This window comes from Saccopteryx bilineata, chromosome 2 (assembly GCF_036850765.1).
Source record: "Saccopteryx bilineata isolate mSacBil1 chromosome 2, mSacBil1_pri_phased_curated, whole genome shotgun sequence".
In the NCBI taxonomy this organism is placed as follows: Eukaryota; Metazoa; Chordata; class Mammalia; order Chiroptera; family Emballonuridae; genus Saccopteryx; species Saccopteryx bilineata.
The window spans coordinates 10,235,506-10,248,248 of NC_089491.1; the positions used below are offsets into that span (position 1 = coordinate 10,235,506).

The window sequence follows — 12,743 nt, forward strand, 5'->3', positions numbered from 1 at the left end:
GTCGGGCGCATGCGGGAGTCTGTCTGACTGTCTCTCCCTGTTTCTAGCTTCAGAAAAATGAAAAAGAAAAAAAAAAAAGAAAGAATGCTAAGCTCCTGGAGTCAGCACAGGGGCTAAGACACAAACCCCTGCCTAGGCTCAAACCGCAATGTTGCTGCTAACTCGGTGTGCAACCTTTGGCTAGTCACCTCTCCATGCCTCGGTTTCTTCATTTGTAATTGGATATAAAATAGAACCTATGTTCACACAGTTGTGAGGGTTTAATGGATTAAGTATAATTTGGGAGGAAAAAAAGAAAAATTCCAAAACATATAATATGTGTATGTATATATAGAGATGAAAAGTTTTCAGTTTTGCATGGTTTTTACATGTTTTTTTTAAACAGAAATATTTATTACTTTAGTAATTTATTCATTTTTTAATTCAGTGAGAGGAGGGCAGGCAGAGAGAGAGACTCCCACATGCACCCTGACCGGGATCCATCCTGCAAGCCCACTAGGGGTGATGCTCTGCTCATCTGGGGCATTGCTCCGTTGCTCAGCAACCGAGCTCTTAGCCCTGAGGTGGAGGCCATGGAGCCATCCTCAGCATCCAGGGCCAACTCAATCCAGCCACGCTGCAGGAGGGGGAGAGAGAGGGTGAGAAAGAGAGAGAGAGAGAGAAAGAGAAGTGAGAGGTGGAGGGGTGGAGAAGCAGATAGGTCCTTCTCCTGTGTTCCCTAACTGGGACTTGAACCCAGGATATCTACATGCTGGGCTGACACTCTACCACTGAGTCAACAACCAGGGCCTACTTTAGTAATTTAAAAAGGAAAAAGAAAAAAAACATAAAAACTTGGCTCTAAGCTCTTCCCAATTACTTAAACACTGAGGACCAGACAATGTATTGTGAATCATAATATATTTAAGATGTGAAAAATTTCAAATGCAACCAAAAGGACACAGTCCTTAATTTCTAAACATAGTTCAAAAATAAGCTACACAACAAGTAGAGCTTCAAAAGCATTGAAGTTATATCCCTTTATTTCCCAGACGTAATAAATGATACAAAAATATCTACCCAATCCAGAAATGGATATCAGAACTTTCACAATTAGATAAATATCCATTAATTTTATTAGTCTAAAATTAAATACCACCCATCTAATTTCCTCCTACTCTAATGACATCTCATTAAGACATATATAAACCTGGAGATCAAGATAAACCAAGTAACTATAGAAAACTTACCCCCCCCCCCAGTCCTCTGCAAAGGTCCGAGAGGGAGAGTCCGCCACCCGCGAGCTTTGAGGAAGCTCTGGCTACATTTTTGCTGAACTGTAATACTGGTAAAGCCTGTTTCAAAACCCAAGAGTCCACCCTCAAAATTCAGAGAAGCATGTAAACAGCGGCTGTCAGGTCCATTTCATCACATTTATGAGAATGGTACTTCATAAAATCATAAATATTTATTATCAAATTTCAAACAAGATTACTATCATTGACTGTGGTAACCTAAAAGGAACTTCCTGGACCACAAAAAGAAATTACCTAGTTAGTTAAAATGTTTCTTCAAAAAGAAATAAACCACCTGATCAGGTGGTGGCGCAGTGGATAGAGCGTCGGACTGGGACGTGGAAGGACCCAGGTTCGAGACCCCAAGGTCACCAACTTGAGCGCGGGCTCATCTGGCTTGAGCAAAAAGCTCACCAGCTTGGACTCAAGGTCGCTGGCTCCAGCAAGGGGTTACTCTGTCTGCTGAAGGCCCGCGGTCAAGGCACATATGAGAAAGCAATCAATGAACAACTAAGAAGTCGCAACGCGCAACGAAAAACTAATGATTGATGCTTCTCATCTCTCTCCGTTCCTGTCTGTCTGTCCTGTCTATCTCTGCCTCTGTAAAAAAAAAAAAAAAGAAATAAACCATAATGATGCCTCCATGGAACTATGAAATGTGTAATTTTAAATTGTTTACATAATGCCTAGAAAAAGAAAAATAACTTGATGTTAGCTATCTTATCATTACGATTATGATGCTATTTTGAAATGATGGAACAGAAACTTACTCATAATGGGGCTTAATAAGTCACTTTCCACCAGAATCCAAGCTAGCTCATCACAACCTTGAATACTGAATAGTTAGGTATTAAAAGGTTTGTTGTGGTTGTTTAAAATTTTTTAGAGAGAGGGGAGAAAGAGAGAGAGATTGAGAGAGAAAGAGGGTAGAAGAAGGAAGCATCAACTCATAGTAGTTGCTTCCTGTATGTGCCTTGACCCGGCAAACCCAGGGTTTTGAACTGGCGACCTAAGTGTTCCAAGTTGATATTTTTTATCCACTGCACCACCACAGGTCAGGCTTTTTATTTTTGAGGAAGGCAGGGAGAGAGAGGGAGGAACATCAGGCTGTTCCTGTATGTGCCCTGACTGGGGAATTGAACCAGCAACCTCCACACTAGGCAACACTCCAACCGAGCTATCTGGCCAGGGCTTAATTTTTTTATTTTTAGAGAGACAGAAAGAGGAAGGAAGAAAGAGGGGTGGAGGAAGGGAAGCATTCATCTGTTGCTCCACTAAGCCATGCATTCATTGGCTGCTTCCTGTGTGTGTCCTGGCCGGGCATTGAACCTACAACCTTGTTGTTTCGGACAATGCTCTTAACCAACTGACCTAACTGGCCAGGGCCAAGGGCATTTTGTTTTAAAAAATCAAACATTCCACCTGACCTGTGGTGGCGCAGTGGATAAAGCACTGACCTGGAACACTGAGGTCCCCAGTTCAAAACCTTGGGCTTACCCAGTCACGGCACCTATGAGAGTTGATGCTTCCTACTCTTCCCCCCTTCTCTCTCTCTCCTTCTCTAAAAATGATTAAATAAAATCTAAAAAAAGAAATTAAAAAGTTAAACATTCCTTGGGTTATAAAGAATGTGGTAAAAATGAAATCATTTTTCAAAAAGAATTCATCTATTCTTTCCTAAGTTTTTCTGGAACAGAAATCAATATTTGCAAAAATTTTGTACCTCTACCTTACGTGCTATAACTTTTATACCTAATATATTTTTGTGAATTATTCAGAATTTATAAATAATGGAAATAAAATCAAGAAATGGGTCACAGCCTGACCAGGCGGTGGCGTTGTGGATAGAGCATCAGACTGGGATGCAGAAGACCCAGGTTCGAGATCCCGAGGTCGCCAGCTTGAGCGTGGGCTCATCTGGTTTGAGGAAAATCCCACCAGCTTGAACTCAAGTTCGCTGGCTCCAGCAAGGTGTTACTCGGTCTGCTGAAGGCCCATGGTCAAGGCACATATGAGAAAGCAATCAATGAACAACTAAGGTGTTGCAACACGCAACGAAAAACTAATGATTGATGCTTCTCATCTCTTTCCCTTCCTGTCTGTCTGTCCCTGTCTATCCTTCTCTCTGACTCACTGTCTCTATAAAAAATAAATAAATAATATTTTTAAAAAAGAAAGAAATGGGTCACAGTCCTGTATTAGAAAGTGAAAGCAGACAGACAGTTCAAAGTGGGTTAAAATTAGATTAATTTAGCTTAACTCCTAAAAACTTTAAAAATACATGTAGTTGTATAAAATTAAGACTGCTTGGGAAGATAATTTGACTCTGATCCTGAATGGGGACAAAAAGGCTAGTATCTCTCTTTTGACTTTTAAATTTTCTAATAGAAAAACCATGGTTTAATCCTTTCAAAGACTCACAGAAAATATACTGAAAGCAAATTAGTAAGGAAAAAAAGGAAAGAGAACAGAACACGTTTGACAACATGCTTTCCACTAGTCTGCAGCGTGGGTGTACCAGCATTACATGGGAGCAAGACCAAGCAAGCACCTCCAGGACAGTCATCTTAGGTTAATGAGCAGACATCTTGCCTATTTTTACAGTTACAACAGTATGCTTAAAGCCTTACATCAAAAAAAAATGGCTTACAGGCCCAGGCCGGTTGCTTGGTAGACAGGGCATCATCCCAGTGGGTTCAATCCCCAGTCAGGGCACGTACAAGAAGCAACTAGTGATCGCACAACTAAATAAAACTAAGTGAAACAGCAAGTTGATGCTTCTCTCTCTTCTATTCCCCCCCCCTTTCTCTCTCATCAATAGAAATAGTTTTTAAAAATTTATTTAATTTAAAAAATAAAATTTTCAATGGCTTACAAAAAAATGTATACATTGAAGTTTCATATTCAAACTTAAAAAAAAAGACATTATAGAGATCCCTAGAAAGGACTCTAAGTTTCCTTTTTAACATTTGCTCAACTGTCCTGGCCGGGCGCTCAGTTAGTTAGAGCATAGTCCCAATACGCCAAGGTTGCAGTTTCAATCCCCAGTCAGGGCACGTACGAGAACCAACCAATAAATGCATAAATAAGAGGAACAACAAATTTTTTTTAAAAATTCTTTTTTAATTTGCTCAACTATTCATTCATCTATATTAAATAAGAGAATCTGAAGTATCAACAGGTGGTCACTTCATTTTCTTTTCTTTTTCTTTTTTTTAGCGCACGAGAGACAGACAGGAACAGACAGGAAGCATCAATTCTTTGTTGGAATTCCTTAGTTGTTCATTGATTGCTTTCTCATATGTTCCTTGACCAGAGGGCTCCAGCAGAACAAGTGACCCCTTGTTTAAGCCAGCAACCTTGGGCTCAAGCCAGCGACCATGGGGCCATGTCTATGATCCCACACTCAAGCCGGCGACCCTGCGCTCAAGCTGATGAGCGAGCTCTCAAGCCAGATGATCCCGCGCTCAAGCCAGTGACCTCGGGGTTTCGAACTTGGTTCCTCAGCGTCCCTGGCAAACACTCTATGCACCACACCATCGCCTGGTCAGGCTTATTTTCCTTTTTCTTTTTTTTCTTTTATAGAGACAGAGAGAGAGTCAGAGTGAGGGATAGACAGGGACAGACAGACAGGAACGGAGAAATGAGAAGCATCAATCATTAGTTTTTCGTTGCGCATTGTGACATCTTAGTTGTTCATTGATTGCTTTCTCATATGTGCCTTGACCACGGGCCTTCAGCAGACCGAGTAACCCCTCGCTTGAGCCAGAGACCTTGGGTCCAAGCCGGTGAGCTTTTTGCTCAAACCAGATGAGCCTGCGCTCAAGCTGGCAACCTCGGGGTCTCAAACCTGGGTCCTCTGCATCCCAGTCCGACGTTCTATCCACTGCACCACTGCCTGGTCAGGCTTATTTTTCTTTTTTAATTTTTATTTATTTATTTTAGAGAGAGGAAGGGAGAGGGAGAGAAAGAAAGAGAAAAAGAGAGAGAGAGAGAGAGAGAGAGACAGGAATATCGATTTGTTCCTGTGTGTGCCATGACCAGAGATCCAACAGGCAACCACCACACTTTCAGGATGAAGCTCTAACAAACCAAGCTATCCAGCCAACACTTACCACTTCTTTCGATCACTGTATTGTGGAGTTCAAGCCCCAGTTTCAGCTTAGGAACAATGAAAAATTGCCCTTCTGAAAATGTTTTTATAAAATTGTAAAATAATCTGAAAAAATCAGAGATGCAAATGGAAGTAAATTTTAATTACCTATAATTTAAAAAAACAAAAATCAAACAGATCAGTATCTAAAGCTTCTTCTAAAGTGGATACATGGCCTGGCCAGTGGGCTCAGTGGTAGAGCATAAGCCCAGCATATGGAAATTCTGGGTTCAATTCCTAGTCAGGGCACACAGGAAAAGCAATCATCTGCTATCCCACTCCTCCCCCCCCTCTCTTTATTACCCTCCTGCAGCCATGGCTCAATTGGCTCAAGCAAGTTGGCCTCGGGCGCTGAGGCTGGCTCCAAGGCCTCACCTTAGGCGCTAAAGAATGCTCCCCTTGCAACGGGAGCAGTGGCCACAGATGGGCAGAGTATCGCCCCCTAGTAGGCTTGCAGGGTGTATACTGGTCAGGGCGCATGCAGGAGTCTGTCTCTCTGCCTCTCACTAAATTAAAAAAATAATAATAAGTAAAAGGTATACATGAAAGAGAAATTATTGATCCTAGTTCCTTTACAAATGAAAACATCTTGATTAGGCTTCGAGTTAAAGCCACAAATAATTCTAAGCAAACCCAAGTTTAGGCAATTAAAATGTAAAATAAAACTGAAATCCTTCCTGTTTAAAAAAAAATCAACTCCAGAGAAGAAAGTATGTATGGAAAAAACAAAGTTGAAAGGGGAAAAAAAATTAACCATTTATGAAAAATTTTTAAAAGTACTGGTATTTCCAAAGCAAGTAAGAAGGATTTCACCTATATCAGGCTTTTACAAAAAAAAAAAAAAAAGTCATACTTTACCTTGGAGAATCGTAGTGTGATATAACCAACTCTGCCCAATATACTTCACTGCTAAAAATTTTTTTTAGTTAAGTGAAATTTCTTAATATTAAAATATAATTCACCTTCCCTCTTCAATTTTCTACAAATATTAGGGGGTAATTTTTCCAAATAAAAGTAATTTAAACTGAAGCACATCACATTGAAAGAGTGGCAAATGTTGTGTTGTGAGTGGAATCAAACAGAAGTTAACATATATTGCTGCGATTTCCAGAATGACATTATCAGGCTGCATCACCTGGTCAGGTGGTAAGTGCTGTGTGCCATCACGGGAAGGCAGCTCACAAGCTCATAGAGCCAACTGGGGGAAGTGGGAGGTGACGGCATTCTGACAGTGGCCAGGAAGGCATCAGAAGAGCAGGGCTTATTTTAAAGTCAGGGATGTGGTACTAAGGTGAAGAAGAGTGAAAGTAGTTTGAGAGGTGAGCACCAAAAGATAACTAGCAATTACTGAGTGAAAGCCATGCTGCTGCTGCTGCTTTCATACAGCATCCTCTCACTGTTAGAAGTACCTCCAATCAAAATGGTCTTGACCTTTTATACCAGGGTGTCTAATTAACAACTCATGACTCTGGGAAAGTTTTTAAATGATCACTCCACAGATTACTTATTAATTACAAAAAAGAAAGGGGTGCCTTCACAATATAAACCTAGTAGACATTATCTTCTTCAAATAGTCAAATTTACATCAGTAATGAAACTGACATGCCTCTTTGACCTACACTGAAAGAGACCTAAAATCACCTAGGTAGTGTTCCAGCCAAAAATGTTTAACCTGAATTTGACCATGAAGAAACGTTCAGACAGATCTAGATTGAGGGGCATCTTATAAAACCTGGTCTGGACGCTTAGTGTCATGAGAGACAAAAAAAAAAAAAGAAAAGATTTTAGATACAAGCAAGTAACTAAATACAAGATCCTTAATTAAATCTTGGGTCAAAAATAAAATCCAAAAAATTAAGAGCAATGTTGGGTAACTGGGGAAATTTGGATATATATATTATATTATACATTAAATAATATTACATCCATGTTTGATTTGAGGGTGACAACTGAATTGTAGATATGTAGAAGAAAATCTCTTTGTTCTTGGGAAATACAGCCTAAAGTATGTGAGGAAAGGTGTGCTGTGCGTATCTATACCTAACTCACATTTGTCTACTTGTTCATGAACCACACACAGCAAACGTTAACATATTGAATCTAGGTGAAGAACATATGAGTATTTATTGTACTACTCTTGCAACTCTTTTTTGGGCTTACAATTTTTCAAAGAGTTGGGAAACAACACTTAAAAGTTATGGATTCAGCCTGACCAGGCAGTGGCGCAGTGGATAGTGTGTTGGCCTGGGATGCTGAAGACCCAGGTTTGAAACCCCAAGATTGAAGGCTTGAGTGTGGGATCATAGACATGACCCCATGATTGCTGGCTTGAGCCAAAAGGTCACTGGCTTCAAACCCAAGGTCGCTGGCTTGAGCAAGTGGTAACTGGCTCAGCGGCTGGAGCCCCGCACCCCCAGTGAAGACACATATGAGAAAGCAATCAAGGAACAACTACGGTGCTACAATGAAGAACTGATGCTTCTCATCTCTCTCCCTTCCTGCCTGCGTGTCTCTCTCTCTCTAAAATAAATAAATAAATAAATAAATAAATAAATAAATATTATGGATTCAAATAAATTAAAAAAAAAAACAGAAAATAGGGAAAGGTACAAAGAATGATTCAGTATTTGTATTTTGTCTCCCAGAATTAACTATTAACTCAGTCATAGTTGCTTATTGTCTTTAAATAAACATTACAGATATCATCCCCTTTGTCTCCACCTTCCATTATTCTTACTGCCTTCCAGAAATTGTGACATTATAGGGGAGATGTGTCTATTTTCAACTTTTCCTAAGTACTGTAAATATTGTCTCTCAAGGCAACTGTACCAATGTAAACTCCATCAGCAGTTTCTAGATGACCATTTTCAACCAAATCTTCACTAATATTTGATATTGTCAGACATTAGAAATTTTTATCCATCTGATGTGAAAAATTTGGAGTCACTTATACCAAACTAGGATCACACAAAGAGCCTTAGCAAAAGAAGAACTTCACCCACACTCCCTTCCTTGACATCATGATAGAAAGCTAAGGACAATCAAACCTGTCTGTCAGCATGTGCTAAGAATCATTAGTCGTCTGTTGTGGAACCACGAGAGCACCACAAAGTGTTTGAAAAATAATTTCCTGTCTTTTAAAAAAAACTGTAAGATAAAAACGTTCAAATTCTATCCAGCATACATAATACTACTTACAAAATTTTAAAAATGGGTGTTTTATTCCTAGAAATAAAAACCTAGCATAAGTTAACTCATTCGGTAATTCATTCAGCAAATATTTATTGAGTATTTATTATGTGCCAGCCAGCGACTATACCAGCACAGTGGTGAGAACAAAGTTCCTATTCTCACAGAGCTGACATCTTAATGGGGAGACAAAGATTAAAATACTAAGTAAAGTATACAAATTATATGTTATCAGATAGATAGGTAAATACTATAAATAAAATACAGGGACAGGGAACAAAGAATGACAAAGAGACAGTGTAAATACAGAGAAAGTACCAGGCAAAACCTCTCCAAGGCAGTGATTTGTAATATACTGCATTCAATTCAACATAAACTATTTCAACACCAACATCTATTTCATAAAATATTCCTCTTGACCTTTCTATAGCTTTCATTTTTTCCAAAAAAAAGTTTGCAAAAGTGGTTTTCCATTATTGCCATTATTTTAGAGGAGGTAAAAAAAATCTCACACCAGATGTTGACAGGTTCCTTACAAACAGGTACAAATTTCAAGTCACATGTATTCTGAAAAAAATGTTGAGTAATTAGTGAGAGTGCTGATGTCGAAATGAAGTTGAACTGCAAAAATTTTAAATGGCATTTCCAAAAAAAGACTTACCAACCCTCCAATTCTATAATCTATACGTTTACTTTCTATCACACATGAAAAGAAGATAATAGCCTGACCTGTGCTGGTGCAGTGGATAGAGTCGACCTGGAATGCTGAGGTCACCAGTTCAAATCCCAGGCTTGCCAGGTAAGGCACATACATACTAGAAGCAACTACTATGAGTTGATGATTCCCGCTCCACCATCCCCATTTCTCTCTGTCTCCTCTCTCTAAAAAATCAATAATAAAAAAAAATCTTAAAAAAAAGAAAAGAAAAGAAGGTAATAGCAATAGGATAATACATTTGGAGAGCCTGGGGTTTTTCACTTAAGAATAGACAATTCTTCAGCGGTAGAGCGTCGGCCTAGCGTGCGGAGGACCCGGGTTCGATTCCCGGCCAGGGCACACAGGAGAAGCGCACATTTGCTTCTCCACCCCTCCGCCGCGCCTTCCTCTCTGTCTCTCTCTTCCCCTCCCGCAGCCAAGGCTCCATTGGAGCAAAGATGGCCCGGGCGCTGGGGATGGCTCTGTGGCCTCTGCCCCAGGCGCTAGAGTGGCTCTGGTCGCAACATGGCGACACCCAGGAGGGTCGCAACATGGCGACGCCCAGGATGGGCAAAGCATCGCCCCCTGGTGGGCGTGCCGGGTGGATCCCGGTCGGGCGCATGCGGGAGTCTGTCTGACTGTCTCTCCCTGTTTCCAGCTTCAGAAAAATGCAAAAAAAAAAAAAGAATAGACAATTCTTTAAAAGCCACACTAGCCATATGATTTAAAGAAAACCAGCACACACAAGAACTCCTTATCACAGGCTTACTCAAGAGCTCGGAGGGCTTCGTCACTTGGAACTAGGAGATGCAATAATATGAACATCTTAAAGCCGCAGTCTTCACTACCCTTTCTTCCTCAGATTATTTTGCTGATTCCCCAGTACTCAGAACAAGTCTATCTTTAAAATATATATATTGCTCTGATGTCAGCCAAGTCTTTCCTTTTACTTCCCTGATTACAAACTTCCCTCTTTCATTCACATTTATCATACTATTTGCTTGTCTTTATTCTCATGCAATATTCAAATATTCTTCCAGGCATACCTATAGGTCCCCCCAAAATTACTCCTCCTTCAGGAGTTAATTTTTTTGTACCGTGGATCTCTTCAGTAGTCTGGTGGAGCCTAAGGACCCCTTCTCAGACTGCTTTTAAATGCACAATGAAATACATGAGATTGCAAAGGAAACCGATTATACTGAACTATTAACAAAACAATTTTTAAAGATCTTGATATAATAAAGTATGTGCATCTTTATCATTACATTAAAGAACAAGAACAATGGGTCTAACAATAGCATAAATGTGAACAAAAAAGTATAAAGGATATTTTGAGATATCTGCAACTGTAAACATGATACAACATCAGTAATTTTTATTGGTGAAAAAGTAACAGGCATTGCTACCTCAACTGTGGTTTGTTGCCCACATTCATAATTGAAGGAAATAATAAATTACAGTTATCCCATTTTAGTTCAAGAACCCTTCACCGACCCCCACCCAGTTCTGTTCACCAACCAGTGAATCTCAGGTTAAAAACCACTTCTAGTTCAAGCCTTGCTCAAACTGATTTTTGTCACCAATTTTAAAATAAAAACACTGAAATCTCCTTTGACCTAGCTCTTATCTGAATACATCACCATGCCCCTCTCTGTTTTTACGCAGATACATATGTACACAGAGCCCTATTTATTTCTGTCTGCCTAGCCAGCACCCATTTAAATTTTGTCAAGCAATAGACGGTAAGATTGAAGGAAAGGAGATGGAAGCAACCAACAGAACCTCACTTCCATTACCTCCAACAGCAAGTGGAAAGGTATCAAGTACAGTGTGTGCTTACGGTAGGTGGGCTGCCCGCCAGACCGGTGAGTCCCGCTTGTCAAGAGTCCGCGAAGCACGACATCTTCACCAGCGGCACTCAGAGGACATTCCACCTCATTCTCGCCTCCTATGCTCGGTTTCCTACCTGCTTCGCCTCACACCCCATCCCCCACGCGACCCTCCCTCTCGCCCGCCCCAGGCCGCCCTAGCCCCGGCGCGCCGCACCACCTCTCCCCTCCATCTAACACTGTCTCTCCCCACCCCCACTTCCCCCAACACAGGAGGGAAGGGCCCGGGGGTCAGCTGAACCCCGCGGCCCGGCCGTCAGGCGCAGGCTGCGGCCCAAGGCCGGAGCAGTCCCGTCGCCAGACAGGAAATCGTGCACTAGGAGCAGGTTAACTGGGGACGGACACTCACCAAGAGGATCATGTGGAGGAAGGAACCGAGGTCTCCGCCCGAACGCCACTCGGCCTCGCAGCAGACGCCCTATCCGCGAACTGCCACCGCCGCCGCCGTCACCGCCACTCGCTAGCTGGCTTCTCTGCGTCCTGCGGTGGCGCTGCCGCCACACCATCGCGCGTGCGCGACGCCGCAGGGGCTCCTGGAACTGGTAGTTCCGGCCGGCGGCCGGCTCTTCCGGTCTAGCAGCGCCAGTCGGCTACCCGCTTGAGCCGTCCTGGGTGACCACGGTACCGCGGAGCGCCTTCCGGGAAATTGTTCTTCGCTAAATACTGGCTTTCGCTTCCGCTTACGACACTGCTGGATATGAAAAGTCGCAAGTATTAGTGTAAAGTGAATCAATTCAAAGCGTTTACGTTTTCGTTAACACCTGTCACTTGCCCAGGACACATCATTTCAAACACCAACTCTTTCCCTGCTCTCACACTCTCTCCCCGTCCCCCCTTCCCCTCACCTTTTCTTCTTCTGCCTCTCCCTCCCCCTTTAATGGTATCTGGACTTTTAAACCCGATTTCCCTTTCCTCATTTTATCAAATTTTTTTTAACAATTTTTTTTTATTTATTCATTTTAGAGAGGAGAGAGAGAGAGAAAGGAGAGAGAGACAGGGGGGAGGAGCTGGAAGCATCAACTCCCACATGTGCCTTGACCAGGCAAGCCCAGGGTTTCAAACCAGCGACCTCAGCATTTCCGGGTCGACGCTTTATCCACTGCGCCACCACAGGTTAGGCCCATTTTATCAAATTGTACTTATTGTAAACTTGATCATACAGTCTTTAAATTAATTGCCAATTTATCTAACAAAAATTTTTTTTTTACAAAAACAATTAAGCTATTCAACTGAGCTGAACAGTCAAAAGCTTAGAGTTGAAAGACTTCTTAAAGGTCATTAGTGTATAACTCCTGCCGGGGCAGGAATTCCCTCTTGCGCATTCCAGCCAGATAGTCATCCAACTTCTGTTTCAACAGTACAAATTTCAGGGAGCTCACTACCTGCAGGAAAGCAGCCCGCGCCCTGTTGGACATCTCTAAGTATTAGAACCTTCTGCAACTGCTGAACTGAAATCTCCCCGTTTACTTCCTTCCACTGCTAATAATTATGCTGCCTGGAGCAATATAGAATATTTTCAACTTGACAGCCTTTCAAAAAAT

General features: G+C 41.6%; 1 protein-coding gene across 10 annotated transcripts in view; it reads right to left on the minus strand.

The window, feature by feature from the left end:
• Positions 1–11,705, minus strand: part of GAPVD1 (GTPase activating protein and VPS9 domains 1) — an 81,118-nt gene extending 69,413 nt beyond the window's left edge. For 8 of the 10 annotated variants that reach the window (XM_066256222.1, XM_066256220.1, XM_066256221.1 and 5 more), the window contains exon 1: positions 11,552–11,703. The gene's annotated coding sequence lies outside the window, so the exon portion shown is untranslated. Of the gene's footprint in view, positions 1–5,389; positions 5,494–11,551 lie in introns of all 10 variants that reach the window. The other 2 variants (XM_066256215.1, XM_066256214.1) reach the window with 2 other exon arrangements.
• Between the last annotated feature and the right edge of the window lie 1,038 nt (positions 11,706–12,743).